Source organism: Tympanuchus pallidicinctus, unplaced genomic scaffold (genome assembly GCF_026119805.1).
Source record: "Tympanuchus pallidicinctus isolate F22 unplaced genomic scaffold, pur_lepc_1.0 scaffold1, whole genome shotgun sequence".
Lineage (NCBI taxonomy): Eukaryota > Metazoa > Chordata > Aves > Galliformes > Phasianidae > Tympanuchus > Tympanuchus pallidicinctus.
The window spans coordinates 86,348,520-86,376,330 of NW_026294618.1; the positions used below are offsets into that span (position 1 = coordinate 86,348,520).

At 37.8% G+C, this 27,811-nt stretch overlaps 1 long non-coding RNA gene across 1 annotated transcript; it reads right to left on the bottom strand.

Moving 5' to 3' along the window:
• Positions 1–1,558: 1,558 nt before the first annotated feature.
• Positions 1,559–27,811, bottom strand: LOC128089250 (uncharacterized). The gene is made up of 3 exons (XR_008210470.1): positions 27,743–27,811; positions 3,958–4,153; positions 1,559–1,688 (listed from the first exon to the last, which is right to left on the bottom strand). It is a non-coding gene; the product is annotated as an uncharacterized LOC128089250 (long non-coding RNA).

Genomic DNA, 27,811 nt, shown 5'->3' on the forward strand with positions numbered 1-27,811 from the left:
TGTGAATGAGCTACCCATTATTATTATGGTTTTGCTGTAGCAGTTGAGCTCCACTAATTTCCAATAGAACAGAATATATTCCTTCTGCAGAATGCTAAGAAAGGAGAGAATGGCTTCTGTAGCATTGCTTTTTGTAGTGATATTTATTGCAACAGTTACCACAATCCTTAAACTCAGAAAAATCTCAGGTCTCACAAAATCAGGGGACTTTAAAAACATTTACTCACCACTGATATTATCATTTGTCTCCTACCTTTGAAGTACATTTGGGGTTTCATTATGAAGAATTGCTCACTTATAAGATTAGAAATACAGCCTTTAAAAAAGCAAATTTAGGGACTTCTAGATAATAATTTGAAGATTGAATTGTGAGACCTTTGATAAAATCCTAATAAGAGGCAGCATTAACAGTGTGAATGTTACTGCAATTAATGAGTTTCAAGAATGCTATTAAGAGAGAATAGTGCCTCTGTGTGCAGAATACTTTTTTCCCATAAAACTATAGAACTTGGCTTTGTATGTAGCTGCCAACTTGAATTAGTCAGGAACAATTCATGTCAAACTATCCTGATTTCCCACTTCAGTAAAGCAAGAGACTTTGTGGGCAGAAGAGCAACACAAGTACTTATATCTCCACTTCAGAAAGTTTTTGTTTTTTTATGTTGTCTCAAGTGACATTACTGCGAGCAAATTAGGGAAACAAGATAGTTGTTGATCCAAGACAGATGTCTATAGGATTCAAAATTACTGTACAGAATTTGCTGGAAAAATATACTTAAAAAGAAATGAGAAATGGTCCGCTGCCAGAATACAAGGCTGTATGATGTGGCATTTCCTAGCAGTCCTCCTCAGCCAGTTTAATATTTAAATTAATAAAATTTCCTGTTACAATTTTAAGCAATGGAAAAGGTTGGAGGAGCTGCAGGCACACTGAAAACTAGATGGCAGACTGACAAAGAAAGTGGTCAAATGGCTTTAAAAACAAAGCGAGATGCAGTTTAGTATGGACAATGGCTCTAAACAAAGTCAGGAATAGCCACATGCAAAAATTCAAGACAGAGAATAATCAATTCTGCAGAAAAGTCTTTGAAAATAGTAGTGATTTACAAACTGCATAAGGTACCATGCAGGTGGGGTCGAAAGGAAGAAAGAGAGGGGAAGGGAAGGGAAGGGAAGGGAAGGGAAGGGAAGGGAAGGGAAGGGAAGGGAAGGGAAGGGAAGGGAAGGGAAGGGAAGGGAAGGGAAGGGAAGGGAAGGGAAGGGAAGGGAAGGGAAGGGAAGGGAAGGGAAGGGAAGGGAAGGGAAGGGAAGGGAAGGGAAGGGAAGGGAAGGGAAGGGAAGGGAAGGGAAGGGAAGGGAAGGGAAGGGAAGGGAAGGGAAGGGAAGGGAAGGGAAGGGAAGGGAAGGGAAGGGAAGGGAAGGGAAGGGAAGGGAAGGGAAGGGAAGGGAAGGGAAGGGAAGGGAAGGGAAGGGAAGGGAAGGGAAGGGAAGGGAAGGGAAGGGAAGGGAAGGGAAGGGAAGGGAAGGGAAGGGAAGGGAAGGGAAGGGAAGGGAAGGGAAGGGAACGTCATATAATACAGTACAAATATTTCTGTTGGAAAAGTGCAACAGTCCTTCTCTCACTAGTGCTGCCAAAATTATAAGTGAAGCTCCATTCCCAGTAATCAATACCACATTTCAAAGAAGAGCTAAACCGCAGAAAGAGAAATTAGAATAATTTTCAATCATACACAAGGTAGCAGAAGAAAGAATGTTCTAATAATGACTGTAAAGAAAATAATCATAGATTAAAAGAGCAACAGCAGATATTTAGAAGGGCTGCTCCAAAAGTAATGCCTCCTAGTGTATTATGTTGACCCATGACATCAGCGACAAATATTGGTGATACGGCAGTAGAGGTTAAACCTGCCCACCAGTATGTCATTACACGTTGTTGTCATGTGACAAATGGCAGCAGAGGGGCACTTTGACACAATGGTGTTTCACAGGGAAGTGTGTATGAAGCAAAGGGGTGGAACTGAATTCTTCCATGAAAAAAAAAAAATGGCACCCATTGACATCATTGATGCTTGCTGAACAAACAGTGGATGTGAACACACTTCAGCAGTGGTGACAGCAACAGTGTGTCACCTCCACTGGTGAAGATGTTTACAAGCACGACATGCAGGCTGTTGTCCATTGCTAGCGAAATTGCATAGCTAATGATGGAGAAATGTGTTGAAAGATAGTAGTTTGCAGCTGAGAATTTTCTCTATTAAATAGTGTTATTATAGTATCTGCTGCAGTTTCCGTGGATATAAGCAGGAGGCATTACTTCTGGAGCAACCTACATAGATTAATCTTTAGGACAAATTTCAGTGAACAGAAGTAACAACTTCTATCAGAACAATAAGATAACCAAATGAAAGAAGTTACATCACTAACTATGAAATGAAACAATATCATCTTGTTGTGTACTGCTGCTTCTGAAAATAATCCAAAGAAGAATTTCATGTTGCATTACATGCAAACAACTTCAGACAGATTATTGTAGCACAGTCCAATGAAGTTTGCAATTTAAAGGGATGCAGAGATAAAAGTATAAGATGGGAGGAGGTGTAGTTGAGCAATTTTTCAAAAGATGTGGAGAAAAGCTAAGAGTACCTAGGTCATTTTGTTTCCAGCTAGTCATTTTCAGTTATTATTTCACATTGTCTCTATTATGCATAAACTGAAATTAACCGAGTGATTATTTTTGGAAGTGTAATCAGAGAGAGAAATAACAAAATTAGTGTAGGTTGGTTTAAATTTTATCTACCCTGGTTGATAATTCTGTACTGTTTGGTCTCTTTCTGTACCTTTTTGGTATCAATGCCCCAAAAGATAGTCACAAAAATTTTAGTTTGTCAGTCATAGGATCTGAAAAATTGCAAAGAAATTCAACTGCAACCTAAGTTTTCCCAAAAGAGACTGACAGATAAATCTGGATATTATTTACATAGTGTTAGACAGCCAACAAAGAAACAAATGTATGAGTAAATGAATTCATTATATCTTCCTTAAAAGGTCTACAGTCACCTTTCCTCATTTTGTATGTCACCTTTAGGTGTGTGATTGCTACAGTTTCACCTTAACACACTGAGAAACTGAACAGATTGCAGAAAAGTGAGGATCCCACTGAATTTATTAGCTTGCCCTGCTTAAGAGAAAACTAAAAAATTGATAAGGAATTGAAGAAGTTAATTGAATCTGCTTATTCTAACAATAGCCACAGGCAAAGAAGATGTACTGATGTTAGATAATACAGTTTCATTTCTCCCTTGTCCTGAAAGGTGATATGTGTTAGAAGTAATGCCCCTTGGCACAAGAGTTTGCTGGAATGTACTGTTTAGCATGGATCAGTGATCTTAAAGCTTTCCAAAGAGGGTGCAAATGTCAGTCCATTGAGTAATGAGCACCAGGGAGGATTGTTCCCAACAGAATCTGTCTAAATAAATACAAAACTACTATCTGTCAGTCTGAAAAGAAGGTCAAAGGCTATTTTTTTTTTCATCTGATTACTTGTTTGTCAAGCGTACAAAACAATACATAAAAAATAAGGAAATGAGGAAATACCAACTGGCATATGGCAGAGCTTTATGAGATAGGTCAGACTGTGTGCAGAACTGTTCCCAAACAGTCATATGAGAGTCATGAAAATTATTTTCTTTCCCAGAAAGAAAACATCTTTTAACTACATTTGAGATATGCAATTGCACCAGTATTTGGACCCAAAGTGTTTTCAAATAAATATTTTGGGAGGAATTGAGAAGTGAATTCTGGGTAACTGAATGGCTATTCATTTCTCATTAGCAGTGGGTTACTCTAGGAGAAAGATCTTTTTTTATCCTGTGATCTGCAGTGTCCATGCAGGCAGTCTATGAAAAGTAACAGAGACAAGAAGAAATTTTCTACAGATTTATATACACGATGCTGTACCTTCACTAGATGAATGCCGGAAGTCCAGAAGTTGAAAATATTTGAAAGCCACTGCCATAAGCAGAAATTGAGATATACACACTGAGGAATCAGTCCATCTCTCAGTATCTTCAGTGAGGGCTTGGATGACTCCCTCATTCAAGCCCATGGGAATCAATGTGAGTCATTCAGAGCCTTCAATGGATTATGGACCTGGCTGTATTTGAATAGCAAAATTTATTTTAAAATAAAATTTTAATTTATTTGCAAATGATTTGTGTACCAGAAAGAAACTAATTTATAATTAGTTCCTTATTAGATAATAATTAGATTATTAGATAATAATCAAATAAATATTTTGCTGTAAATAATTTGCCCTAAATCTGATGCTTAACTGATTTCCCTCGTAACTTCTGTATAATATCTGTGAACCTAAACTGTAATCTAAATGGAGTAAAACTGAATTCCTGCATTCCATGGAGTTCTTTTTGAAGGTTTTATATGCTATATATACACACTATATTCATATTTAAAACAGCTGTTTAACATATGAGGATTTTACTACTTAGTTTACTTGTACCATTTTTCCATTAATAAATTCACCATATATACAGGCTTACGAACAGACTAAAACAGACCCAAATGTTCTAAATACACAGTCAGTTCATTAATAAATGATAATAAAGCAAGGGAAAATGTACAATTTTCCTATTCATGCAAGAAGATATGCAAGAGAAACAGATTGATATCATCCAAGTTCATAGACCTCAGGAATAAAACCATGTAAGCCTTCATCTACCAAAGAAAATTTTTAAAAACCCAACAAACAAACAAACAAACAAACAACAAAAAAACAGCCATGTGTTTAACAACAACAACAAAAAAAAAAAAAAAAAACAAAACAAAACAACAACAACAACAAAAAACCTTCAAGAAAGTTCCAAAGGAAAAGAATTAGAGACACATCTTTTCCTGGTTCTGGTCTTGCTCTATTCTCAGTCCCAGGTAGTGAAGATATATTTCCTAAAACAAAAGCACACTGTGATATTTTCAAAGGTACTTCGAGATCACGCTGGCTGAAACCAGCTGAATGATGTTGCAATTCAAATGTATTATATCTAAGGCACCAAAAGCTACTGCTCTTTTAAGAAACTTTGGGTCATAAAAATGCCTGCTTTCAGATTCATTGTTAATACTGAGCCTAACAAACACACTTTACACAGTTCAGAGAGCCTGCAACCATCACCGCCAGCACAGACACGCTCACCCTTTTACATAGAATCAATGGCAAACTGTGCCACAGCTCTGCCCCGCGTGGAGATGACAAACAGATGAGTTCCCACACTTGTATTCACTTGGGTTCTTTTTGGCAATTTTAGATGAATTCAGAGGTCACTGAAAAGTGAACCCTGACAGGACGAAATGCTTAAATTACAAGGAAAAAAGCAAACAAACTTGACCCCTACACTTCGTGATGGCTCTGACAATCACGAATTTAAAAAATAAGCAATAAAAACAGAGGAAATTGCTGAAGGTTTGATAGGGAAAAAAAGTCTTGTGCAACATGTTATGATATCACTCCATGAAACAGAAAGATTGAAATCCACTGTATCCTTCAGGTTTTCTAATTCTCCTCTCTCCCTAAAAATTCATGGGCTAGGGACAAGTGTGGTGCACACTAAGCATTCCAATTGCTTTTGAAAGGAGCATTTTGCTAGTGGAAAATGTGCCGTCTCTTTGATTGCAAATGTAGTTGATTGTGAGGAGAATGAAAGGATGACCTATGACATGACCTGCTAACGCAGTAAGGTCATTTTTTTTTTTCCCACTCCTCACACAAAAGATAAGAGGATGACTGCTTACAAAGTGTTCTGGCAAATAGACAAATTAGGACTGCCTGGACTCCCGCTCCACTCAGGCAAGTTATTCTAAGTAAAGATAAGTGAAAGTTTGAAATGTTTTGAGGAGGAGGCAGGCTGCAAGCTTTCATTCCTTCCCCAAATGGATGGGTTGTGAAGGAGCAGAGCAGGGCAAAAAATGTCTTGCTGAGGAGTTTCAGATTTCAGATGTGATGTTTCTGTAACTGTGTGGTGAGAGGAGGACAGACTGGCTGCATGGGTTGCAAAGACAGTCTGAGCTAAGGACACCAACCCTCAGTTTGACTCCCAGGTTGACCATTTATTTTCTGAGAGGCACCACACTAAAAGAGACAAGCAGGTAAAAACCTCCTCTCAGATGCCTAGTTGCAAGCCAAGTTTCATACAACCACATCACCATAGCACTACATTCAAATAATGCCTGCCCTTTCAGGATAACTGGAATCAGGAAAATTCAACTATGTCTTCCAGATCCAAACTTGCATCTCTCCAGCCAGGTCAATGCATGGGCAAGGTTCCATCCATATATGCACACATATATAAACCTACTTTTGGTCTATTCTCAGACCAACATTTCAAGCACTGCAGGAGACAGGGAAGATATTTTCATAAATTGGTGGTGTGATATGAGATGAAATGACCTGTGAGTGAAAGTGTTCATATAGGACTGTGCTGCTCATTTATATACCCTACCTAGAAAACTGAGATGGGTTTTAGAAAAATTAGTGTCAATTCTCAGTTGACCCTTCCATACAGCTATGGTTTGGGTGAAAGTTCCCTTGTTCCAACAACAGCAACAAACCAACAGCATAAAGCTCAATCATTTTAGCATAGGATTGCTCTGAGATTTGGATTTTGAACACTAACAATCAGCACAGAATTCCTGAGTATGAACTCATTCAAACCAAAACTGAAACAGGTTTTTGTGAAACCCAGGAAGCCTGAAAAACCAACTTTTTAAGCAGTGCTACAAACCAAGCTGCAGAAAACCTCAGAAAAGCCCAAGTAGCACACACACACACACACACAAAACAGATGGAGAATGTCATTTTCTAGAACTGCTTAATAATCCTGCCTACAAAACTGGCAGGTTCTCTAATTTCTGTTTGATCTGCTTCAGAAATATACAGTATCATTATAATTCCAACTAAAGTTTATCCATCACACACCTGGTACCAGCTGCAAATCTAGCAACTATCCCATGGAAAGTAGAATCTTAATCACCCACCATAGGGTGACAGATCAGATATATGTTTTCAACACATTCATAAAACGCTATCAAATGCAGTGAAATGTGATTTCACCTCACAAACATTTTTTAAAGGAAATGGAATATTCTTGGGAAATTCTGGAAGACTAGCAAAAAGAGAAATGTATCCCAGCATCACCCCATTGAACCAGATCTTCACCATCTGACACAATGTCGCTGTCAGTTCATTTGGGCTCTGGCCCAAAGGAATCTCCAGGCAAGAACTTGACTCTAAACATGGCAGCAATCTCATCCAAGCATTCATATGCTTTAAATGAAACTTCAGTGCTTCAAAAGAGGCTGAAGCTACATTAATAGATAAGTGAGAGGTAAATCTGAAGCTAACTCTTGCATAAAGTACAAAGACAGATCTTTTAAGTATTTTTCTCCATAATCAAAATGAATATATTAATGAACCTCTTAGCCCTGACAAAGTTGAATATGCGACATGAAATAAGCAATGAGAGTGAGCCTGGCCCCACACAAAGCACACAGTTCCTATTCTCTTTTGGTAGAATCTTTGGAAAAATTCAGTCCTATGTATCTGTCAAGCCAAATCTTCATCTGTGACCAGAACAATGAAGATAGAGAATCTGGAGATCATTTCCCTCAACACTGTCTTGGACACGCTGATATTATTATGATGTTGTAGTGCATCCATACCTTCTATGTCATGATTATATTGCTAAAATATGTGGGCATATCTGCACAGTGATTCACCATTAGGTTAAAATGAGTAAAGTCAAATAGAAACTTTTATTGCTCCTTGTTTTAGAATATAACAGAAAATACTTGACATCTGGTCTCTTTTAATGGCATCTGGAGTTGTGTCTAAGCAGATACTACAAAATCAGTTTCTTCAATCGCATTTGAATTTCAGTATGAGCTATTTCAGCAGATACACACAGTCTTCATTTTAAAGCTAGTTAAACTTACAAGGCAAGAAGGATCACTCTCTAGGGCTCCTTTGGTTAAAATCAGCATCTGTACATTTTACTCTTTGATCTCTGAACAACAAAGAGAAACCTCAACTTGGAGGCAGGATGAGGTAGAGAAGCTGAAGAAAGAAAGAATTCTTTGAACAGAACCATCAGCTGTCATTCAACACAAAGGCAGGACACTTCTGTTACCTTTTTGGATTGTGGACTTGTTTTGATTTCCATCTTGCTTTTGCTTTTCTTTCAGGAAGAAGAAAGATTTGCCAGTAGCTTGTGAAACATTTCAGAATTCCACCGTTCTATTGCCTGCACTCAACATTATCTTCTAATCTCCAGCAAAAAAAATACAAGAACAATCAAATAGGGTTACCAGGAGCAATGGCATTGCTTCTGATGGATACAGAATTACAGATACTAGGGTGAACAGGAACAGAAACTGTACAGGTTTAACAGATCTAACAACTGGTGCATGGTCATGGGCTTGTACTCTCAGACGCTTCAGTTGTCTTCTGTGTAACTAATTACATGGAATATTTGAATCAATATTCACAGAGTCTGACTCATAAAGAGTACTCGGAGAGATTGGGTAGCTAATTCCAGCTCTGCAGTGACTGATTCATAGCTCAGCAACCAACAGTCAGATGCAGTATCAAATTCACATTGAGTTTTCTCTGTTTTGGCCCCTTGAAGGGACAGAGAACTATACAGTTACCACCTATCAGCTGTCCTGTAGCATCTATGCTGTCAAGCTGGTAGACTTGGAGGCAAAAAGACTCACAGAGTTTTAATCTACTTTATATCAGTTTACAACTGGAATAGACTAAAGACAGATATAGCCAGTAACCAACTGTTACTGCAGTTCTGCTGCCAGGCAGTAACTTATTAAGTTGCTATAATTCAGCTGTCTGTCTGAACTCTAGCACATTTGGTTAATGAACGCTCGTTAATTATTCTTAACCATGCTGAGATTTCTATTAGAAGCATGCAATTTAGGTTTTTGAGCATGGCTGCTGGGCTTTGGAAAAAGAGGAGGAAGTTAGTTAACTTTTCCACATGCATACAGAAAAATCAGAGATCAGAATTTCTTTTTGTTTTTCTGATTACTATCAAATGATTCCCTCAGTCACTTTACATACAGGCACTTATACTCAGCTCATTGCAGATACTGCTGGTATTTAGAAAGCAAAACAACAAGTTCCAGGAGCACCTTGGCTCTGTGTTCTAGCCATCCAAATTTTGCCTGCTTACTGAGTGCAAAATAAGGATTTTAGAACATCTAACTTGTGGCGACAGAACCGAATATTTGCAAGTATATTGGCGCATTGCAAGAACATCAACAACAATAGTGTAAGTTATATCTCTTACAAACTGGGACAAATTCTGCTGCCTGTTTTCAGTGCAGTTACCCCAGCAAAATCAACTGAGTGACTCCAGATTTATACTCATGTAATGCAAAGCAGAATGTGACTCACCATATGGAATTCATTTGGAAAGAAGTCTAGTTGTGTTTTATCTAAAGCTTATTGAATTGTTCATTTTTCTTATTTCTATTTTTCTTGGTTTCGTTGCAGGTTGATAAGCAATCTGAATGCCTGCTGAGGACTAAAGTTATTATTAAACATCTGAAAGTAAAGGTACCTAGAGAAATAGATGAGCTATCCTATTTCCAAAACTCCATCCAAGTTTCTTTCTGTTGTTACCACACAGAACTCTGACCCAAATCATCACCAGCCCTAAGGGAAGGCACAAGAGTATAAATAAGTTATAAAGAATATTTACCTCTTGAATAACCTATTCAGGACCTGCTGTATGTTTATACAATCACGGTTATTGCAGTATGGAAGGAATTCTGCTCCCCAGGCTGAATACTCCACAGCCATCAAACAATGGGTTCAGTGGCTCCCGTGCACTGCAGTCTTTACTCCCACAGGATTTCCACATTTTCATTTCTTTCACAGCTGCAGTGCAGGCTTCACACACAGGCTCTGTGCTCATCGCGCAGGTTACAGTGAATGTGGCAGGCTGATGGACCAACATGTCTCCTATCTTACTGAGAATGCCAGAGACATCAAAGGAGAAATCTTGTGACACTAAGTGTCACATCAGGGTTGTCTTCAGTGGGAGTCTCTGGTTTGAGAAAAATCTGAGAACAAAACCAGAATCTGTGAAATTTGGGCCAATTCAATGGGCAGATGGCTTGTGCTATTAATTCCAATGGAAGTTTCAGTGTGTAGCTCATGGTAGTATTTGAGTCCTAACCAGAAAGAGTGTGTGTGTCCAGAAAATCATTTCAAATCCATGCAGTTAAGATATAATCAAACATTATATTATTAATTAATTATATTATTATATATAATTTTATCAAACCTAGAAACAATATTTTAACTTGAAAGGTAAAATCAATCCTAATATATAATTTTTTAATACATAAATTTTCAGTTATGTGAGTTTTTTTAATGAAATAAAGGAATAAATAAAGTCAGTAATACAAATTATTGGCTTTTAGTTAGATGTTCAATAATGCTATATCTAGAGAGTGCTGACAAAGAAAGTCACTAGACACTTAATTTTGCAACTGGCTTCTAACTCTTTGTCAAGTACTGAGAAACTATGAAGAATGTAGAAAAGATTTGGAAGGGACAATGAAAGGATTGAAAATACTAAAAGACGGAGGAACTCAATAGATTCCTGTGTCAAGGAGAATGTGAAAGGGTGACTTGCTTGGCAACATAAATGTCATAATTCTTCAGAGCTGCAAAAGATCAAATTATAAGAAGCTTAACTGTCTGAGCACTGGAGCTAGACGGAGTCAGAACAGTGACTGATTAACTACTAGGACAGATTAATAAGGTTATGGTGAATTCCCATCTTAGACCATTTAAAATTAGGGCTAGAATGTTTTCTAAATCAAATGTTTTATTTGGAGTGAGAAATAGCTTACAAAAGTCCTATCCCTAAGCTATGCTGGAGATCAGACTAAATGATCTTACTGCTTCCATCTGGTTTTGCACTCTTCAAGTAGGAAACTCTTCATACGCTTCCAAAGGGAAGGAGCTAGCCTCCTAAAATGTCTAGATAGCATTTACTTGAGAAGCATTGGTTTCTGATTGACAAAATGTATTCTACAATGTTAGCTTGCAGCATACTTTTTTTTTATCTTACTATTAAAGTTTAACAACCTGTCTTTATTAGTTTTGGTTGTCTTTAGCAGGAATACTTCACTTGTTAAGAGTAAGCTGTCCTCTGAGCAGCTGATAAATCAGACTAATTCCCTTACAAAAGAAGTTTAAGATTAAGAAAAAGAGACTTTGTGCAAGATTAGATTAACATAACTATTTACTTCCAAAAGGAACGACTTAGAGGACAATGCCACAACATGTGTATCAAGTCACTTGTCCTGGATCCAGAACTAATTACTATTACAAATATTGACTCTGTGCATCCTGCCAGCAATCCAACAAGCTGTCTTTTACTAAACTTTCTGCTGAATCAATCCCAGCTTCAGATCTATACAAGACTGTTCTACTGATGTTTATACAGACCTCAGGCCAGAGCAAGTGATTGGCTCCGGCTGCTTCAACTGCTTTAGCAACACAGGGTAGATAGCTATAAGCTGGACCAAATGACTACATTTACTGAATTTGTCTCATCATCAAACTTGCTGTAAGTGAAGACATACAGAAGTCTTTATTTTAAATCTACTTTTCCAGCTCTCAAAGTTTTCGTATTTATCTTCTCTTGGCAAAAATGAAAGGAGAAATGAGTGAATAATGGAGTGAGTGATGCTTTTCACACTAGCTAGATTTTTTAGCAGTGCAAGCCCTTGTACTTTGCAGAAAGCAAATTGAACCTATGCTAGGAGTGTAAATATGGATGTTTGAAGACAATTCTGTAAAGGGAACAAATTTCTTCTTTTCTGTGCTTTATGACAGGTTCCTCTGAAGAAATCAGTTTTCTCTCTTTTGGAAAAAGTGGGAAATCTTTCATTTGTTATTAATTGGTACCAGTGTCAAGATACATCTTAGTCTCAGTTAATAACTTGCATTACTCCATCTTCTGTACAGCACTGAATGAAGAAAAATGATAGAAACTAAATACAAAGGCTAGAAAATACAGTCTGGGGAATACAAAATCTAGATCAACTTAGGAAACATTTCCATCAAAGAAAACCAGAAAAAATATCCACAAAATCAAAACATTTAATCAGAATATTTAGAAACTCGTGTGCATTGATTTTCCTTCCTAATTTTTTTTCATCAAAAGTGACCTAAATCTTTTAAGAGCAAAAAAAAGATTAAATAGCACCTCAGATAGACTTTCTATATGTAAAACATTTTGGATCTCTTTAAATTTTCTCCACCCATTTTTCCTCAGTGATTTTTTTTTTTTTCATAATGTGGTTTTGAAAAGGAAAAATCCATTATTCATATGCAATGCCAAAATTCCTCCAATAAAACAATTATACTATTTTTTCTCTAGAAAAATTTACATATGGATTTGAATTCCACACAACTGGATGGGGAAGACTTGTGCCTTCACTTAAGCCCACATTCTTAAACTTGCTGGTGGTAACTGCAGTGAAACGAGGGGTTTGCTTCAAGGTGAAAATGTATCAGACAAAATTCCTTTTGGAAACTTGAGTTTTGCAGTGTAACTTTGAGTAAACAATTTGTCAGTGCTTAATTATTGTGGATCTATTTGCCTTGGTGCATATTGGTCACCATTAAAAATGCTAGGAGTTAAAAAGGGAACAGCAGAATAAAAAGAAATCTTTCTAATAGTGCATACAAAGCTCTGTTTTTCCTTTACTTTACATTGGGCGGCTCCAAAAGTAATGCTTCCTATTTTATGATTTTGGTTCACAGTGCCAGAGGCAGATGTTGGTTATGTGGCAATAGAGGTTGGACCTTCCCACCAACATTCCACTACACGTTGTTGCAGTATGACAGATGGCAGCAGAGGGGCAGTCTGAGACACTGGTGTCTAACAATGAAGTGCGTGTGAAGCAAAGGGGTTGGAGCTAAATTCCTCCTTGAAGAAAAAATTGACATTCATTGACATTTGCTGAACATTTAAGAAGACCAAACAGTGCATGTGAGCGCAGTGAGGTGGTGGGTGGTGAGTTTCAGCAGCGGTGACAGCAACGGTGGATCGCCTCCACTGGTGTAGATTTTTATAGTATAGATTTTTATGAGTGCAACACATAGGCTACTGTTCATGCTAGTTAAAATGCACAGCTAATGGTGGATAAATGTGTTGAAAAATAGCTTTTTGTAGCTGAGAATTTTCTCTATCAAATAGTGTTGTTGTCCTCTTCATGTCTGTTGTGGTTTCCAAGGAAATAAGGAGGAAGTAATATTTTGGAGAAATCTGGCCCTGGCCCCACCTCTGCTATCCCACCTGTTCTCATGGAGACTAGCAGCTTCACGAAGATTTCTTTCCCTGTTTTCTTCTCTATGTTTGGAAGCCCTTCTCACACAGAAATCCACTGCAGAATGCAGATGCAGTGGTGCTGATCACCTCAGAAAATGAAGACAGTAGACAATTTATCACGTAGATGTAGATCGTCTCACATGTATCCCTTAAAATTCTCATTGTCCAAATACAGCACTTTATTTTGGCAAGCAGTTATGCATTCAGCTTTTAGGACTTTACTTCTTGGACGATTCAGAATGCAGTAATTCAGGAAGTAATATTTTAAAATATCTAGTACAAGAAATGGGGCCATTCTCTATTGCATTTCCCATTCTCTATTGCAACCATCCTAAGCCGTTCCTTTCATAGTCTAAAAGAAAGGGGAAGGGATGAAAAAATGTTCAGGGGAAACTGCCAGCAAGTGCCATACATTCCTATTTCATTTTTCAATCTTTTTTAGTGTTCAACTGTCCTAAGTTCTGAAACATTTCATTTAATAACATGGTATTAATCTTGGGAATAACACCAAATCTAGACTTCTTGCCAAGTACATGGGACTGGTTTGATACCTTAGCAATGAATATCACCTTCAGCCTTGACTATTACTAACTCTTGTAACACTAAGTTGGCATTATAATGTTCATAGGGCTTTTCTTTCCAGACCAAAAGAATGAAAGATTTTATCAACGCATGAAGTACATTCCAACAGTATGGACGATTTCATTATTGCTTAAAGAGTAGCTTTAAAAATCTATAGATCCTACTTATGAACAAAAAATTCCTTATACAGCTGTATTGTGTTGTTTCCACGTTTGCTTAAACACAGGAGTCTGGCTACAGAATATACAAAAGATTCATAAAAACATGCCTATGTTACACATGTGTGAAACACATGGAATGTAACACATGGCTTTCAAACTCAGGGCATGAGTTTCCACTTCTAACTATCCAAAATAAGAATTTTCTAACTAGGGACATTTTTCTCAATAATATTTTTAAAAACTTAACCTCAGAGGGTATCAGAAATCTCTCTCCTGATATGAAGCCACCCATATTGCAGACAGCTGTTCAGAAAAGATTACGCCCTCCTGAAAAGCAGAAGGGTTGAAGTCTCCACAGCTCATTCTTCTTGGTAAGCGAGAACCATACATGGAAGATTGACCAGTGATATCCTTCCTTTACCTTCATATCTATTAACTGCACAATGAATTTGTGATCAAAATGTACAAGTTAGCTTATCTTACATAAAGTCAAATGTGAGATGGAACTCAATCCTTGGCAGCAGTAAGTATCCCAGTTTTCACATACGGAAACACTGCAGGATCAGTGCATTTATTTTCCACCGTCTCTTGCAAATATTGAATCAACCTGAATTGCAAGCATCTTGCACTGCTGTTATGTGTATGAAAAATGCATCCTCTCATACAGGTACGGACAGCTTATTTCTAAAAGGTGTCATGTTATTACTTAAGCAACATACAGTTAATTACTAATAATTTTACTATCATAAGCTAGGTTGTAAGATTGTTCTATTTGTTGGTCACAGAAACATGCAATTACATTAGCTCCAACATAGATCTTCTCAGTGCTCAACTGGTAGAGAAGTCAAACGAAGTTCTATCCTGTTTCATGTGCAGTCTCTGCTGAAACGTGGCTTTCAGCTTAATGTGACCAGTAAACCCATCCTGATTTCTTAAGCTGTGTGTGCATGTGTGTGTGAATAGGATTAGTCTGAGTAGTGTCATATCTCCATTTCTGCAATAATGTCAGGAATCTGGATATAAGCTATGGCTTAAATAGGAGCTCTGTGTTCACTCTTAGGACTTGACGAGAAAGTCTTCCACAAGCTGGCATTCAGTGACTACCAGAAGGCTTGTACTGCAGGCTCTTCTCCAATGTTTTTTTTCATAAAGCAATATATCTGAGAGTGAAAAATCATTATTTTTGTACCAGCCCGGATTGTTTCATCAAACACCTCGTGGCCTTGCACTCTGCTTTTGCTTTTATGGAACTTCACTGACACAGTGCACTACCAAGAAAGCTCATTCTGAAGTAGATGCAAATTTGAATTCGGATAGAATTAACTGTAGATCTGTTTCAGTGATTTCCAAGGGAGAAAAACTAGCCTTCATGGGATCAGATAAGCACAATCCAAAGTGAAAAAAAAAAAAGGGAGGGGGGGGGGATGGCAGTGAAGGTGGCAAAGACAACAAGAAAGAGTAAGTATAGTTTCAACCAAGACAAAGAAAAGTTCCATTATTTTCAGGTAGCATATACCAATGGTGGGGCCAAAAAGAAGGTTTCAGATGGACACAATGTGGGTGTCATCACATAAAAATCAAGATTAAAATAATGTCTAGTATTTCCTTACAAGAAATCCATAGATGAAGTAAGACAGTGCTCTACAAATCATGTCAGTGACAAAGGTGACCCTGGGACTTTCCCCTGCGGCTGCTGTTTTGGGACTGGGAACTGTGGCAACTATCAGCAAAGATTTTAAATTAATTAATTAATTAATTAAACTAAAATACAGTCTACATTATCTGGAGACCAATAGGAGCAGCTGTAGAAAACAACCAGTCTAAGACGCAGCCTTAAATCAGCTGGCACTCTGAGGCCAGGATAGCTGAAGTGGTAGCTGATCCCATGTGCCAGAGGCTGCCCTGCCCTGCATCAGCAGACAGGAGACTCTGCACGCTCTGATGGAGACAACACTGAAAATACAGGCTGCAAATGTAGCTGTTATCATGGAAAGTACGTATTCCCATTGGCTCCGCTGTCAGATAGTCTGAAGCCAGAGAAAATGCCACAAAAGATAAGCCATACACCTCTTTGTTCATTCCACTTGTTAAAATGGTTGTCTGCTCTGCTCTGCTTCGTAGGGTCTTTATCAAAGTCATTCATACAAAAAGCATCAGTCAGCTTCTGATAAGTATTGCTGAGATGATTACTGCTGGAGGATTGCTAGGAGTATTTAGTCCTGAACATTGAACAATGAGCAATCAACAGCAGGTAATTTACCCACTTACCTATTAAGATATTTAATTAAATTTGGAGGTCCTGCTGCTTGTTTGTTTCCTAGTTCTTCATCTGTCCCTAAAAACATTAGCTCTTGGAGCATCTGAGCACTTCAGATTTCTGTGCTCAGTACTCAGGATGGCTCAGGACCCAGTGGAGCTTGGCAAGCTGGGAAAACCCACTTTTACCTGCTCAGTCTAAACACTGTCAGACACTTATGACCAAGGCCAGGCAGCGGCCTGGGATGTGAGATCGTGTTTCATTGTAACAATACTAAATTTTTATAATCCCAAATGCTGAATCAACATAACTTCACTGCATTACAGAGAGCAGAAATACTTTTTTTTTTTTTTTTTTTTTTTTACTTCGATGCTAGCAGAGCAAATAGAAAGAATTTCCTTGGCATCAGAGGAGAGAGGGGATAAGAGGAATGTAGAACAGATCCTCTGTTTGCTGATGGAGAAAAAGAAGGCATCTATGCCAGTCTCTGAGTAGTGGATAACTTTGATATTATCTCACCAAAGTTATAGGGACACCCTAAGATCCATCAAAATCAGATTATCTGCTATCCATCTGGATGGTTTACTAAACTATAATTGCAACATTATCAAAGATTTTTTTTTTTTTGCCTGTCCTCTTCTAATTGGTATAATTTCGGAGAAAATAAAATTGTAATGGAAAATTCCACTGAGTGAGATCTGATTTTTAAGATGAGGCACTATTTGGTTTCACTGAATTCCACTAAAAACATCTGACAGAAAAAGTTGCTGCCTGATCTGTATTTCAGAAAATTTCCTCCCCAATCTAATTCATTACTGTTCAGAGATATTAGCAGTAGCTAATGTATTATTAGTATGTATTTCAAATATAGCAGTTGAAGAATAATCAGTGGGAGACTGTTTTGTTGATAGTTACACAGAGTCAATAATAGTTGTATAACTAAGTTATAATAAGCTTCGTTTTTAGCTCTTCTTAATTATCCAGGGGTAACACAGTTCACTAAGCATGCCACTTAGCACAACTCTTAGCAAGCAGAATCTTCTTGAAGTTTGTTTAGAAAAGAAACAAGAAAAATAAGGGGAGTTGAAAGTGAAAGACCCGAAGCTGAGCACACTAAGGCCCTAATCTTAAACTTAGGAAGCAAAATATCAGTAGGCGAAGCTGCTGAGTTTAGAGCTACAGGGCTCTCCGACTCAATGGGAAGTGCATGGATCTTAGTGAGAAGCAGTAAAGCACAAATGCAACTTGGACCTATGTCATTCTGCAGAGATCACAGGGTTGCCCAAGATGGTCTGCCTTTGCAAGGAGATCAAACTTAGACTCCAAATGATAAAGAAACGCCCAAGCCATCCTGAATGCGCTGTAAATAATTTTGTTCATTGAGTTTGGGATCCAATCCATTAAATATAACGAAAATGAACCCACTACTGCTGTAATAGCCAAGATTTAAAAAGAGCCCACAGTTCTAATTTTCTGTTATTTGGCGCTGCTAAGCTTAATCGTTAAGGATCTCTGACTTCACGAACAGGTGTAAGAGCAAATAAAACCTTTAAACTTTGCCTTTGTTATCGAGAGACCATCTAGTACCACCTGCACTCAGAGATGTTTAATTAAAAATAAGTGTGTCAATGTTTAACAGAGCACTCCAGTGTTATCCACAGAACTGCATGGAACAAAAGATTCATTTAGAAACATCCTAGTTCTGAAAGATTTTTAGGTTTTAGGGTTTTTTTCCTTAAGTTTCTCTTTGAGTGAATGTATATGATATGAATGAGACTGATACATGTTATTGGTTTGCCCTAACAGCAAGGATCTATTCAGGAATGACAAAAATTGAGGATGGTGTAAGAATGGTTCTGAATTTCACATTAAATTTTTATACCAGAGATTTTCAGATTTGATCCAGATGAATTTTGAATATGAAATTTTAGTGTTACTGTATCATGTTGTTATATAATCATTAATGTTATTGTATAATTAAAAATATGTAAAGAGTTTATTGAGTTTACTACTCATTTTATTAATAAACATTAAATGAGTCCTCATGATTTTTACAGGCAAACGAGTTGCTTCTACCAAGAACGTTACTCAAAAAATGATGTGCATTTGAGTTTATCTTCAATAAATAAATAAAATCAAGATGTTTGAAGAAATATGGAGGAAAACGCAGCTATTTTTAATTATTACTGTGTCTAACAACGCATGCTTATGAAATAATCTATGCATAACATGAAAAAGCTCTTTCTACTGTTTTTGAAGCAGTGTTTACATCAAAGTAAAACATGTGTGTGATAAAAGAACAAAGCAGAAATCCCTAGTTGCTAGTTCTATTTGAGAACTATATGCAGGATATTTACAACATTTCTTGGTAGGGTAGAACTCTGTGTGTCAGGATGATTAATTAACAGACATGAAAAGTTGAACCATAAAGGGCTCAGGAAAATATAGCATCTCCTAAACCATCAGGATAGGTAGAGAAGAACATTCGGATTCCTCAATGTCTTGCTGCAAATTTTTATTATTACTCAAGACACCTGGGTCCAAAGCATCAAGTGGAAGCAATTTTACAAATGAAAGGAGATAAACCATTTGAAAAAATTATGAGTAACTAGTCTACTCAAAGGAGTTGTAATAGGATCTGGAGCTTTCATCCCCATCCAATTAACAGTGATGAAGACTAACTCTCATCAGGAATAAATTGGGCAGATGTTCCCCTCACAATATCACTACTACAGCTGACACCAATTGACTTTCTTATCGGTCATGTCAACAGAGAGTCAATGATTACATGAGTAAGAATTATTGTCTTTCCAGAAAGGCTTTAGGATGGCTAAAGAGTGATGAATGCAGCGTGTCTAGACTAAGTCTCAAATGGGAACAGGTATTGCTTAGACTTCTGTTTAAAGAATTGCAATAGGCCTGATTCTCTTATTGGATACAGATATTGTAAATCACAATTGCTGATTTACAGCAGTTTTAATGGTATCAATGGAAACTCTTCAACATAAAATTCATGGATGGAAGAACTGGGCTGGAACACTAGGCTCTTCAGGCTTTTTATTGCTTGCTAAATTGCATGCACAGCATCAGCTGAGGAAGGGGAGATTGCACTGTTGCGCCTACTTCCTATTAAGAGCTCCATTGGTAAAGACGATGAGCAATGAAAGAAGAATCTGACCAAAGTAATTTGTGGGCAAATGGAAAACACTTCTTTAATGATCCTTCTAGTACTTTGATGGAGGAAGAAACACAGTGAGTATACCTCCTTTTATTCTCTGATGACCTTTGTGGCCATTTAGATATAAAAAGGTATTTTTTGGAATTATTCTAATTTTTTTTTACATCTTCTTTTATGCATTCCATACCTTCCATTATTTCTATAATTTGAATAATATTTAGTTAACTAAAATGATTTGGTTTAAATGTGACTACTGTGTCTGGAGATAATGTGAGCAAATGTTGGCATAAAATTTATAGATACAGAAACATAAATAATTCTTTAATGAGTTCTTTCAATCTTAACTTAATCAGTGGAAAACTAAACCAGTTGATCCCCTGACCATGGAAACATAAACTCACAGCAGGATTGGCTGATAGCTGAAAAACTTCATTTTGGATAAGAGCCATTTTTAAGAAATGAGCTGTTTACTTAGCCAGGAAAGTTTGGCTGTAGTGAGTAGACATCAGAATTGTTTATTATTGGAACCCAGAAGCACATTAATTATGTGATTTGAGTGACTGGGTAGCATCAACCCCTTAGGTTTTACATGTCAGAGTGCCCTCATCTCGTGTGGTGTAAACTGACCCGTGAAGTGCACGTTTGTGCACTGAAGGTTAAAGGAGGACTCTCTTCCATCTCCACCCAGGGTCTGCCAGGGTGGCTGCACTTCAAAATTTATGTTTTAAGAAGATCAGAGCGCTTTAACATACAGCACAGGGCAGCAGCATAGCTTCAATTTCACTTACATGTTGTGATTTCCTATGAAAGATCATCTGTCATTGGGAGTTCTTGTAACACATTTGCAAATAAGGTCAAACAATTTGTTCAGAGGTGAACATGGTAAGTATAAACACATTGTAAATATTTGAGTATGAGTTTAATGGTGTTTGAGAGGCTTGCACAAAAAACCTCACAAATAAAATTGCTGTATTTAAAAACAAATTAGAAACTTGCACATTATTTTAGCCTTCGGTGGGCATTCATCATCATTACAGACATTTCTGTTTATTTTGGTTTGTGTTGGGAAAAGGGAACATTTAGAAAGGCCCAGCAGCATGCTGCGAGTCGGGGCCTCAGTGCTCCAGTTTGGCCTCCCATTAGCAGCATCCCAAGCAGGGTTGCCCAAAGAGATTGCACTCAACATGAAAATAGTTTTGGAGATGGGAGGTCAGTGGATTTTGGTCAGGGGAGAAGCTCTAGTTTGTGCCATTTGGAGTAGAAAAAAATTCAGTAGTGAGGAGTGAAATGGAGGGCCAGTTCAGCTGGCAGCAAGGGACCTGCTGTGCTTCTTACACGCGCAAGTGGTCAGTTGTGGTTTTACGTGAAAACCAGTAAGTGATTGTCTGTGCTGATCTTCATGGAAACTTCTCAGTGTTTTGGGGAAGACAATGTGCAACTGACTCCCAAAATGCTTTACTATTCTTATTGTTAGGACTGGAGATCCACTGGATCTACCTCATATGTTGATCGAAGCACTACCAGGGATTTCTCATGAATCCAATTCTGCTTGTGCCACATTTGGTATCTCTGTAGTAAAGGCTCCTTACTGTAACATAGCTATATTCCAACTCAATACTGAAGTGAAAGCTTCCCTGCACAAGCACTGTAATGTCTCTACTACATTTTAATACAAATTCTGGAACACAGAATGAATGGATGTTCGAAATGTCTCTCACAGATTTAGATCCCTGAGTAGTCTCCAAGAAAAACTGGATTTGAAGAGTATTAAGCTATTGATTTCTGAATCCAAAAGGGTAAAAAAAACGGATTTAAAAGTACAAATGAGTCATAACTTTCAAGTCCACAATGTCAATTTTCTGTTTCTTTATAAAGAGCCCAATCCTGCAAATATTTCTGCACGTAACATGAGGAAAACCATACTTCAACGTAGATATTTGCAAGCTTATATCTTCAGCTATTTTAAACAGAGAACTATGTATATGTGGACCAGCATCTAATGCATCTGGCACATTTGGGTGGCTATAGCATTTGGCTTCAAACTTGTCTTTAATGCCAAACACCTGAAACATCACCTGAAAGTAACATTTTTCTTCCAGAATTTAGCCTTCAAACACACAAATATCAGCAGATACCACCACACAAAACCTCAGAATGTGGCAATAGACAATGCAAGCTGCTTTGAATTCTTTTTTCACCTTCACTGATATGTTATTCTTTACATTGACCCTATAGCTTCTTAATTTCCTACCCAAACATCGCCTGTTGCTGCTGTTTGTTATTTTATTATTTGTTCTCATTTGAATGGAGGAAAAGTCATGTCACAGTGGTGTGGTATTAATGCTGAACACCAACTCTGGCCATATCACAGTGGGCAGAATTCTGGCAGCAGTCCCGCGTCACAGAGAGGTTGATGCAATGGTTGACCCAGGACAGGTCTGTCCTCTCTGTCAGGGAGATGTGCAATGGCCAGCTTTGGTGCAAGGCTCTGACAGAGAGAAGGCCTGTCCATGGTAATGGAGAGTGTTTTTGCTCTCATTACTGATTCACCCTGGGTAGCCACAGCCTGGGACATGGAAGAGACAATACAACAGCATGTTCCTGTCTTCTCACTCCTCATCACTGAAGACCTGAAGACTGATTCAACTTTCTACAATGACATTGGTCATACAATGAGGACAAACACACAGTACAAACCTGTACCATGTCATGACTCTAAAGGCAGCTGGAAGGTGCCCACAGCTATGGATAACATGAGTTCCTCACAGAGCCCACTGTATAGTTCATATGAGCTGCATTATATGAAAAAAAATCTAAAAGCACAGCTTAAAATATAAATGTATAGGTAGGACTCCTAGCATTAAAATAGTCTTCTGTCCAGTAAAATAGCATATATAGTATAGTATGGGTAAAGAATGCCTGTTCATTAATCTTACTCTTGATCATCCTGAGCCAATTTCACCCCAGGGTTTCATTTGGTCTCTCCTAAAGCCTTACCATAAATCACATGACGTATAGCACACAAAGAATAATTATTTTGCTAAGGTTAAGGCTAAGTATTCCACTGCCATTTTGCCATTTTTAAGTTTGGATTTTTTTTTTTTTTTTTTGCTTCTATAACATTATAAATTGCAGTGCTTGAATACACTTCATGCCTGTTGCAGGACACTGTATTATAAAAAAAAAAAAAAAAAATTCTAGGTGCCAAAATAACTGGGAGTGCCAGCAGCTGTTCTGGAAGCTCTACATTAGCATGACTGTGTGGAGAGCCCTTTTTCTTCATGGCTACATCTGGAGGAAAGAGCACTGCACAGCATTCTCATGGCTCCTTGGGGAAAGACAAGCTATTTCATAGGGACTGACCTTCCTGTCAGCCCATGAGACACCATAAACCATACTGGGAGAGAACTGGACTTAAACCATTTCTTCTCTGCCAAGATCACACCCTTTTGGAGGTTGCTTTGTCCCAGCACAGAAGTGTGAGCTGCTGCAGTAATTCTGCCATGAATGAGAGCCTTTCTTTTGAGTCATACGCTTTTGTTTCCAGTCTACAGTGTCTTGGCTTACTACTGTGCTGGGGATTATCCCTTCCAAAAGCCAGAGCCTGGAAAATTGGCCATTTTCAGCAGCTGTTAAACTAGGTTTCTGAAAAATGTGTATGTGTGTGTGTATATATATATATATATATATATATATATATATATAAAATAAAAAATAAAAAACCAGCCTCACTACAGTGAGACTACGTAAAAAACTACAATAATAAAAATAACATTTTAATATTATAATGTAATAGGAAAATGTAGTACCAATAATATTATCATTAATATTAACATTAGTAGCAGTAACAATATACTGCTGGTTAAAGCTCCATTTTTTGGGTGCCAGTCAAACATAATGAATTAGGCTGTCTTTCTTTTCAAGCAGAAAAGGTCCCAATATTACTGGAAACTTCACGCAGACAAATCTCAAGTGTGTGCAGAGAGGATCTCAGTCAATTTGGGGAAATGACTGAGCAACAGCTGTAGCAGGATCAGGCTCTAAGTAAGGACATAGAAGAACTGAAAAGGGAGAAAAGTTGGTAATCATTGTAAGTGTATGAGGAGATACGTATATCAACAGTCTGGATTCAGGTCTCTGCTCTCCTACCCCCTCAAAAATCCTACCAAAAACACCACAGCCAGGACCAGGGTTATGCAAGTACAATTTATGGCAGAATTTGGCACAGTGGGTGCATTTCTCCATTCATGTCTCTCAAAAACATGATGGAAAATTCATGAATGCCTCGTGTAGTTATATTGTTCTCTATTAATGTGAGACAATATGTCACTATTACTTCATAAGATCTAATACGAAGTTAATGAAAAAGAAACCTTGGCACTGAGAAGCTGTGAAACTATATGCACTTAAAAGAAAAGCCTCTAACATGGAGCAGCTCTGAACTCTTTAATGTTTTTAAAAAAATCCTCCAGTCCTGGAGGGTCTCTGGAATTTCTTTCATACTGGAGCACTCCAAAACATCGCATGTCACGCACCAGATGGTAGGCTGAGATTTTGTCCTTTACTCACCCTTTTAATACCTTCATTTTGAGTCTCTTGTGGTCACTTTTTTCTCCCAGATCCCCTAAGAGAGAATTGTCAATGGCACAAACCACTCTGCCTGACTACACTGAATCTTGTATTTCAGCTTCCCCCCATCCCCATCAGAACCAGACATTTGGGGTTCTACATTAAAACTTAAATTTATTGTGCCCTGGTCCACAGATATATCTTTGTGTCCTCTCTACTGTAGTAGTACCTTGATCGGATTTCAGACTCTTAATAGTCTTTTAACCCACTGCAGACTACAAAATCCCTTAAGTCCTTTTCTTCAAGACCTTTATATAGATGTATAAACAGCGTGCAACAAAGCAGAAGCATGTTAGCAAAGCAAGCAAAGTCCACATCAGTAAGGAATTTGCTGTACTTGTTTTCCCAGTTCTGTTTCAAGGACACATATACCTGATGGGGTGGCCCAGAATAGATGCATCAGCAGGAAATGCTCTTTATAAAAGCAGAAGAAAGGAAATATAGTGGAAATAAGTAGGGGAGAACAACAGCACAGAGAGTTTGCCCAAAAGCCATGAGAAAAACATGAGGCTGGAAAGACTTTAGAAGCAGTAAGGAGAAAGATCATGATGTCAGTCATAGGACAAAATGACTATCTGGGAGCTATTGCTGCTCTAAACTGTTTCCCCTGAAATGAAAGCAAGTTTAATCAAACTGATGCAAGAAATGACAGCAGTTCAGTAGCAGTCATAAATTGGAATTCCTTGCTTCAGAGAAGCTGAATTTTTTAATATTTGTGACACAGAAGTGAAGTTTGGTGTGTCTCCAGCCATCCAAATTTCATCTGATGTTATAAGCCTGTCCAAAACCTATTTTGAACCTATTCAAGGGTAAATAGAAAAGTTTCTACCTTTTTCACATTGAAAGTGAACTTGCAGAAATAGTGTTCCATGTGAAAGGAAACTGCTTGCCAGACACAGATTATTTAAAGCCTTTGAATGACCAGAGAGACTTCTTAAGCTTTCTTCCCTCTGCCTCCTACTCCCTACACTATAAGAGTCTCTTTTATTTTTAAATATATAATGACAATAAATTTAGAACTTCTGGATCTCTCAGTTCACTCCTCCTAGTTGGCGCCTCATGTGAGTAATGGGTCATGAAGCTGACATTCTTCCAGTGACATATAACTTGCTAAAGTGGCACTCTCCACTCTCAGAAAGGCAGGTCAAATAGTTCTTTAATTTAATCTTTTACAGCTAGAAAAGAAATTGCTATAAAAAATTGCAAAGGATGATGTCCATGTGATACTCTCACTGGGAGGAGTGAGAGAGACAACAGCAGGAGCCACAAAGCACTATAACTCAGGAAACATGGCTTATTTTGGGGATGAGCCAAAGGTAGAATAATAAGTGAGAGGGAAATGATAGGAAGATTCTGGGGAATTTTTCACTACCTGATTACCTTCCTTCTAAATGTTTGGCTCCAACTTCTTTTCAGGTGACTTCATCTAATATACCCTTCACAACAGAGAAAATGTTACTTCTGGGAAGTCATAATTGAGTGCATTAAACTTGGTTTTCATTCAGTGACTTGGATTAATAATGTTTCTTAAAGCATACGTTGTTTCTGTTGGGCCATTACTCCTGAGTACTCCTGAAGTTTCTTAGCTTGTTGCAGTTTGTCGTGCTATTTTTAAAAGTTTAGTGAGTCTCTTTGACTTCATGAAGAACTGCAGTCCACACACAGATCAACAAAAAAAGTGTTTTGTGAACCACTACCACTGTGCCTAGTATTATGAGGCTCTATTAACCAGGTTAATATCCTGAATTCAGGAAGCTATGTTTATATTAGTTTCCATTTAATAATGTAAATATTTTCTGATGCACTTCTATAGAAGAAATGCTGAGTCATGTCACGAAGCAGTGATTGAGCACCTGGTGGAAAGGCTGAGCCAACCAAGGGGAGCACAGGTGCAAGCAATGTACCTGAGCGATTGCACCTAGTGAAGCCAGGATCCATCCCCTCCCAGACCTCATGTAACAGTTGGTAGGAAAGGCAAGGATATCTTGCTGGAGATCCCTGCATACCTGAGGTCTTCCAAAGGCAAGCAGCATTTTTTTTTTTTTTTTTTTTTGCATCCACAAGCTGCTGCATTTCAGTTTGTTCTCATTCACTGCAACCTAGGATTGTACCACCTGTACTTTCTATCATGCTGTAGCATTACAAGCTCTGTTTGTTGCACAGTTTGATTAGATGTTTCCCACAGCCAAAGAACAAAAAGCGTTGCCTTTTAAATTTCCAAATGCCTTTTTCTGTTATTACTTTGCTGTTTTATTATTCCTTAGGCTACATGCAAGACGTACTTGCTTTTCAGCCCCTTCTGCCCTTGCAGTCTTTTTGTCTGCCTCACTGAAACAACGTTTTACAGAACTATCATCAGAAAACTCATACACCAAAGTTTTCTTTTTTAGGAAGTACAAGTACCTTTGCTCATTAAAATAAACTGCTATGGTTTCAGCAATCTGATTCCAGAATGGAAATTAATAGTTCTGACAATTGTCATAGATGAAGGACCATACTTATGCCCAATAGTAATAGTACAATTTGTTTTTCTTTCAGCCCCGCATATTGTTTATGTGGATCTATCTCTTCATGCAGAGAAACCAAATGCCTATATTTCTTCTTGGCTGAAGTGATCCCCACATAGCATTTTAAAGTTTGAGGAAGAAATCCTGACATCATTATTCATTCATCACTGGCACTGCAAAATTATGAGATATCATGAGAGTGTCTGAAGAAAGAAAAATGTTTATATATGACTTCTCATTTCTTGACCCCACAAGGTTATTTGCTTCATATGTTCAACTTTTATCTGCATGCTGGAAGGCTAGCAAGTCACTCTATTTAAAGGAAGCTTAGATTTTCAAGAACTTCCCTTATTCCAGCAGCTCAGGCACAGAACAAAAAAAACAAATACCACAAGACTTGGTGATAAAATTGAAAAGCTTGACAGTGTTTTTTCCTCCTGCTGATTTAGCTCTTTAGTCCATGTGTAATCTGATATAAATAAATAGAGTAAGCCACCAGTAGATATTATTCAGTGCGAGGAAAGCTGGCAGAAATACGTTCTGTTTAAAACTGAATACACTAAAGTTTCCAACCTAATACTCCTGGTTAGTCCTATGCAGATACACACTGTGTAAAATATATGCATGTACACACACATATATCTGCATACACACATAGACAGAAACTGTTATAAGTACTGCACCAGGTCCTGAACTAAACACAGTTCTAGTATGACCATACCTTATTATACAAACCATCAAGCAGTTATATCTCTGTTAACCTTGAATCAAGGAAACTGCATCTTTACAAAAAGAAAGGGAATTGTTTATGCCTCTTACATGCAAAATAGCCACAGAAAGAGAACTGCTGCATGATCACAAGACAATGCACAATACAAATTCACACATATGGCAACTAGATAGCTTAACATGATGGAAAAAGGTGCTTCACCGGAGGTACAACAGTAGAACAATTGGCACAAAAGAAAAGTGCTTAAAAGAAGAAGCTTACTTACCCACATCAGAAGATTCCAGGATTGCAAAGAAAAGCTCCACCATGAAGGGATCTCTACAAAAGATCCTTT